Raw genomic sequence first — 6,913 nt, 5'->3', positions numbered from 1 at the left:
GAAAAGATCTACATGGCAAACTCCGCTATTGCAAAAGTGGAAGGAACAGGAAAAATGTGCTTGAAGATGACTTTTGGCAAAGTATTGGCACTTAACAATGTCTTGTATGTTCCTGAGTTGCAAAAGAACTTGATTTCTATTTCACTTCTAGACAAGAACGGATTCAAATGTGCATTTGTTTTTAGAAAAATTATACTTAGTAAAGGAGAAGTGTATGTAGGAAAAGGCTACCTCAATGAGGGTCTATTCAAAATGAATGTAATGAATGTTAAAATCAATAAAAGTTCAAATTATCCTTACTTGCTTTAGTCTCCCAATTTGTGGCATGAACGACTAGTCCATGTTAATTACAAAACACTACAAAAACTGGTTAACTTAGAAGTTTTGCCAAACTTTGAGTGCAATAAATTGAAGTGTCAAACTTGTGTGGAATCAAAGTATGCTAAGCATCCATATAAGTCCATTGAAAGGAATTTTAATGCCTTAGACTTAATCCGCACTGACATTTATGATATGAAGTCAACACCATCACGTGGTGGAAAAAAGTATTTCGTAACTTTTATTGACGATTGCACTAGATATTGTTATGTCTACTTGCTAAATAGTAAGGATGAAGCAATAAATGCATTTAGGCAATACAAAACTGAAGTTGAAAATCAGTTAGACAAAAAGATCAAAACTATAAGAAGTGATAGGGGTGGAGAATATGGATCTCCCTTTGCCGAAATATGTGTAGAGAATAGAATTATCCATCAAACTACGGTCCCGTATTCACCTCAATCAAATGGAATTATGGAAAGAAAAAATTATAATTTGAAGGAAATGATGAATGCCTTAATTATAAGTTCAAGTTTACCGCAAAACTTGAGGGAGGAGACTATCCTTACAGCTAACCGTATACTCAATAGAGTTCCCCATTGTAAGACACAATCAATTCCTTATGAACAATGGAAAGAAAGGAAATCCAACTTGAAATATTTCAAAGTGTGGGGATGTCTAGCAAAGGTCTAAGTTCCAATGCTAAAAAGGGTTAAGATCGGACCTAAGACGGTGGACTGCGTGTTCATAGGATATGCTAAAAGTAGTAAAGCATGTCGGTTTTTGGTTCATAAATCTGAATATTTGGATATTAATGAAAATATGGTAATTGAGTCAGATAATGCTGAATTCCTTGAAAGCATTTACCCGTATAAAACTAGACATGAACATTCTAGTAGAGGGTCTAAATGACCTCGATATAAATCAACCGAGGATATACATAATGATGAGAATTTGAGATAGAGTACACGTCAATGAACGTCAACTTTGTTTGGATCGGGTTTTGTAACATTTCTATTAAAAAATGAGCCTCAAATATTTAAGGAAGCGATGGCGTCTTTGGACTCATCCTTTTGGAAAGAGGCAGTCGATAGTGAGATTGATTCAATCTTAAGTAACCATACATGGGATTTGGTTGATCTTCCTCCAGGAAACAAACATTTAGGATCTAAATAGATCTTTAAAAGAAAAATAAAAATGGATGGTACTATTGACAGATACTAGGCAAGACTTGTAGTAAAAGACTTCAAATAAAAAGAAGGCCTTGATTAATTTGATACATACTCACCAGTAACAAGGATAACGTCGATTCGAATGTTAATTGCCTTGGCGGCAGTATATGGTCTTGAAATCCATCAAATGGATGTGAAAATTGCATTCCTAAATGGAGAATTGAAGGAAAAAATTTACATGGAACAAACTGAGTGTTTTGTGGTTCAAGGAAAAGAAAATAAAGTGTGTAAACTTTTCAAGTCACTTTATGGACTAAAACAAGCACCTAAGCAATGGCATGCAAAGTTTGACCAAATTATGTTGGCAAACGGATTCAAAATTAATGAATGTGATAAATGTGTTTATATTAAAGACACTCCAAATCACCAAGTCATTGTGTATTTATATGTAGATGATATGTTGATCATCAGTAGAGACATTTCAGACATAAATACAATGAAACAAATACTCGAAAGCAAGTTCGATATGAAAGACCTTGAAGTTGCGGATGTGATTTTAGGGATAAGAATCCATAGAATTCCACAAGGGTTGGCATTGTCACAATCTCATTACATCAAAAAGGTACTTGACAAATTCAAGTATATGGAATTTGGTAGTGCAAAGACTCCATTGGATGTGAGCTTTGCATTTTGAAAGAATGAAGGTGAAAGTGACTTATAATTGGAGTACGCAAGAGTATTGGGATGTTTAATGTATATAATGAACTGTACACGATCAGACATAGCATGCGCTATAAGTAAGTTGAGTCAGTACACGAGTAATCCTAATAAAACTCATTGGATGGCAATGAAAAGAGTTTTGGGATATCTTAAATATACTCAAGACTATGCTTTGCATTATAATAAATATACTAAGGTACTTGAAGAATATAGTGATGCAAATTGGATCACCGAATCAAACAAAGTAAAATCCATAAGTGGATATGTAAGTACTATTGGTGGAGGAACTGTCTCTTGGAAATCATCCAAACAGACTTGTATTGCTCACTCTATAATGGAATCTAAATTTATCGCATTAGATAAAGCCGGTGAAGAAGCAGAATGACTCCAGAATTTCTTGAAAGATATTCCTTATTGGCCCAAACCAACGGCACTGGTATGTATACATTATGATAGCCAAGTAGCGATAGGTAGGGCAGGGAGCATGATATACAATGGTAAATCTTGTCACATAAGATGAAGACATAATACTGTTATAGAACTTCTCTCTAGTGGAATTATTACTATTTACTATGTGAAGTTAAAGGATAATGTGTCGGATCTACTTACAAAAGGCCTGTCTAGAGAAGGAGTTGAGAGAACATCCAAGGGAATGGGTTTAAGGTCTAGGAAAAGTCAACATGACGGTAACTCTACCCAGCAGACTGGAGATCCCAAGAGCTAGGTTCAAGGAGATCAAACAAAATTGTGTCTGACAGGTCAACATTGTCAAAATACCAACCCATTCTCATGATGTAGACAATGTTTAGTAAACAAGGATAAGACTTAAGGTGAAAAGTCTTTCAATGATTATCTAAATTTGGCAGATTTTACAAAATAGTTTAAATCTATAGGATTGAGCATTTAGAAATCACCTATGTGAGGGTGAAGTGGAAGCCTCTTTAAGGAGAATGTTAGTAAAGGCCGATTCTCTAAGATCTCATGAAATCAGGACGTGTTCATGGCTGAAAAGAACAAAATCGTGAGAACCATAAATGATAAAAAGCTAATTGTGTGACGTGTTGTCTAGGTGTACATTAAAACTCGACGGTTCAAATATATCAAATCTACCGATTGACAGAGTGCATCCGATGCATGTTCACTATGAAAATTTCAAAGGAAAACCCACTTATCCAGGTGCAATCAGTCTTTGCTTGATGATCATATATTTGTCTATAAAGTTTTACAAAGAATAGTCATTCCCCATTCGTGTGGGAGATTGTTGGGTTGAATTAGTGTGAATGGAAGATGGAGGGACACAACTTTTTATAAAAAGACATATAATTTTGAAAAAGGAGTGATTGTTCAGATAGTTGTCTGTTCAGAAAAAGACACAATTTCGAATGAAAAAACATGACTCTTCCAAAGGATACACCTTTTCGAATGAACCATTACCACCTTTCGAAAGGGGCACTTGATGGCTATATAAACCTGTATTTATCCACAGATTTAGGAATGAATTTTTTTTTTCTGAAATACAAACTCTTCTTGTCTTCAAAACATTCTTGTGATCAATGAAATCGTTGAGTTTGTTCGACGAATCCAATTATTTGAGGTACCACTATAGTTGGATTGAAAGCCATTTTATCCTGGGAGGAAGATTCCAAAACCTCGGGTACAGTGAGGGGAATTATTCCTTAAGGACACTTAGTGAAGTCGCAGGACTTGGCTTTACATTTCTGTTTCATCTTAATTTCTGAAAAAATAAAACACACTTCTTAAAAAGATCACTTTGATCTTGTGTTGAGGGTATTGTTGTACTTCATAGTGTCCTTGATTTAAACTTGAACTAGTGTTGAAGTTATTGTGTCAAATTACAGATTCTTGTACCCGAAAACGTTGAAAAACAACACTATTTATTGAAAAACAATTGCATTCTCATATGTTAGTTTTGATTTAAACTGAATGAATTGCATGTTTACTGCTTCAGAGTTAAACTAACATTGTTAAACTTTCATGATTTATAGTTTGTTATACTAAATACAGAAATATGCACTTAGTCCAACATCATTAAGTGAAGGAGATTTAATAGTAGCATGGACATACTATAAAAAAGGGTCAAGTACCTCAGAGAAAGATACTTACCTGGATGGGGTCAATGGGCAATCAGTCGATCAACAAGGTCCATGGCGTAGGTTGGTGACCTCCATTGCACTTTGGAGGGGTGCCTTCCTAAGGTCGATCCAAGTGGTCGAGCCTATGTCATAATTTATGGCAGTGGGGCCTGCGTTCGTGTGGCCCCCACCCAATCCAAAGTCCAATTATTTTTTATTGTCTGATTTATTTTTTAATCAACTGCTTGAACAAATTCTTTATAGTTTGTTTTTATTCGGATTGTTCTTGTAATAATGTTTGAATTTGACTTTGGATTGAATGTCTGCAATGATTTTACTCAGTAAATTGACGTGACAGTCGTTGTAACAGTCGGCGTACACTAAGAACTGGAGGCCTTTTGCTGCTCAAGTAAAGCATATCAAATGCAATATGTAAAGGAAATACAGTAGTGAAGAAGAAGCCATATTGAACAGTTTGGAATAAGTAACCATAATTTTAAAATACTAAATGCCATCTTATCGTTATAAATGGCTTGGAACCGACAACAGTTTTGAAAATCATTGGTCACTTAACTTTGTATAGATTATGTAAAAGTCACTTTTCTTTCATTCACTTCATCCATTCTCACTTAACTTTATATCTATTCCGCAAAAGTCACTTTTCTTTTATTCATTTCATCCATGGTCATTTAACTTTAATCCAACCATCACAAAAGTCACTATGATTAAATTTTACAATAATTTCACCGGAAAAATAATGTGGCAACCTTAATTAGTTCTTAATTTTAATTTAAGTGAATATATAATATATTACTCATATCTTGATCCTTTTTATATGTGTACAACCTAATTTTTCTTATGAATTATTTAATGAAAGAATACAAATTTCTTAATAGATTAGATTATCTAATGAAAACTATTTTCATAAAAAAATTTGGTTGATATTTTTATGAAGTAAAATTATACTTATATATATCACTACTAAACAAAAGGAAAAACCTTCCACAAGCTGTGGTCGGAAAAAACCGATCACTTGTGGTCGTATTTTAATATATATTTTTTTAATTAAAAAAAGCGACCACAAGTGGAAGCTTTTTTATTTTAAAATATAAAACTAATTATTACAATAATTTTAATAATAATAATAGTTATTTATTTAACAAATAAAAATTTAAAAAAATAATAAAACTGACCACTAGTGGTCGTTTTTTTTAAATTTAATTTAAAAATATTTAAGAAAACCATCCACTTGTGGTAGGTTTTGAAAATTCTTTTTTAATTTATTTTTAAATAAACTGACCACAAGTGGTCATTTTTTTTAAATACTTGTAAAAACCTTCCACTGGTGGTTGGTTTTTGAAATTAAAAAATTTAAAATTATATAATTAAAAATTAAATAACTAAAAAATTAAAAACTAAAAATTAAAAAATAAATAATTTTTAGTAACACCTAATTATATATATAATCAAAACCTAATATATTAAGCTAATCAAATATAATTAATCGATCACTAATCTAACTATGTATAAGAAACACATCACATTATATTATTGGATAATATACTTGTATACATGTGATGTATATAGTATGTATTTTGAACTTGATATAGTCGATAGTGTGTATATGTGCGTGTATGTACATGTGTATATATAACATATAGATATTATATAGCGACGGTATATTAATGACATAAGATAAATAAACCGATTATTTATTTGAGAATATGTGAAATACATTGGGATGGTAAAATAGGGTATGTGATGTATATAGTACGTATATGAAATACGTCGCATAATATTATTGGATGATAACATACGTTGTATATTACTATGGGGTAGCGAATTCAGGTATGTGATGTTTGTAGTACGTTTTTGAATGTTAATAGCCAATTGAATATATTTATATATATGTTTATCGATCTCGTGTAGTGATGAAATAGATATACTATTTTGTGTCAATATAATGTAGACAAACGCAAATTAACATAACAGAAATAATAGATAATTTTTTTGATTAACACGTTGTTTTACGAGTGAGGTATATATATATATATATATATATATATATATATCAATGAATTTTGAAAATTCGAATAAATTTCTGGTTAATTAACTTTTAACTATGATATTATACACACACACACACACACACACATATATATATATATTGTGGTCTTACGTCGTGCTACGCACGACCCAATATTGATCCTTAAAAATTCTACGTCATGTAATTTTATCATTGAACTAAAACCTTTGCTCATTTGGTTGATAAATTATAAGTTAGACATATATTATTATATTTAGATTGATGAAATTTGTATAACAATATTTTTATAAGTTATTCAAACTTATGTGCCATTGATAATCAATTATATTTTTTAAATAGTTTTAGTTTTCAATTATTGTAATTTATATTATTTTTTTATTGTACTAACTATAAGGGACTAAAATTATCTTAATAAAGAGTTGTGAATTTTTTTTTAAAGTGATCCCATATAAGTTTCAAGTTAATGGAAAACATCAAAAAAGAATTTATTTTTGTAAAATTTTAATTAAGTTAATTAATTGATTAATATTTTTTAAATATCTGTTTCAATAATTTTATTAAAT

General features: G+C 31.1%; 1 non-coding gene across 1 annotated transcript; it reads left to right on the top strand.

Annotated features, from left to right (window-relative positions):
• Window positions 1-4,326: 4,326 nt before the first annotated feature.
• On the top strand, window positions 4,327-4,494 carry LOC124899164. Its single transcript, XR_007056294.1, has one exon. It is a non-coding gene; the product is annotated as a U1 spliceosomal RNA (small nuclear RNA).
• The last annotated feature ends 2,419 nt before the right edge of the window (window positions 4,495-6,913 follow it).

This window comes from Capsicum annuum, chromosome 5, assembly GCF_002878395.1.
Source record: "Capsicum annuum cultivar UCD-10X-F1 chromosome 5, UCD10Xv1.1, whole genome shotgun sequence".
NCBI classification, from domain to species: Eukaryota; Viridiplantae; Streptophyta; class Magnoliopsida; order Solanales; family Solanaceae; genus Capsicum; species Capsicum annuum.
Note: the sequence above shows the minus strand (reverse complement) of the source record. Positions and strands in the feature narration are given on the sequence as shown.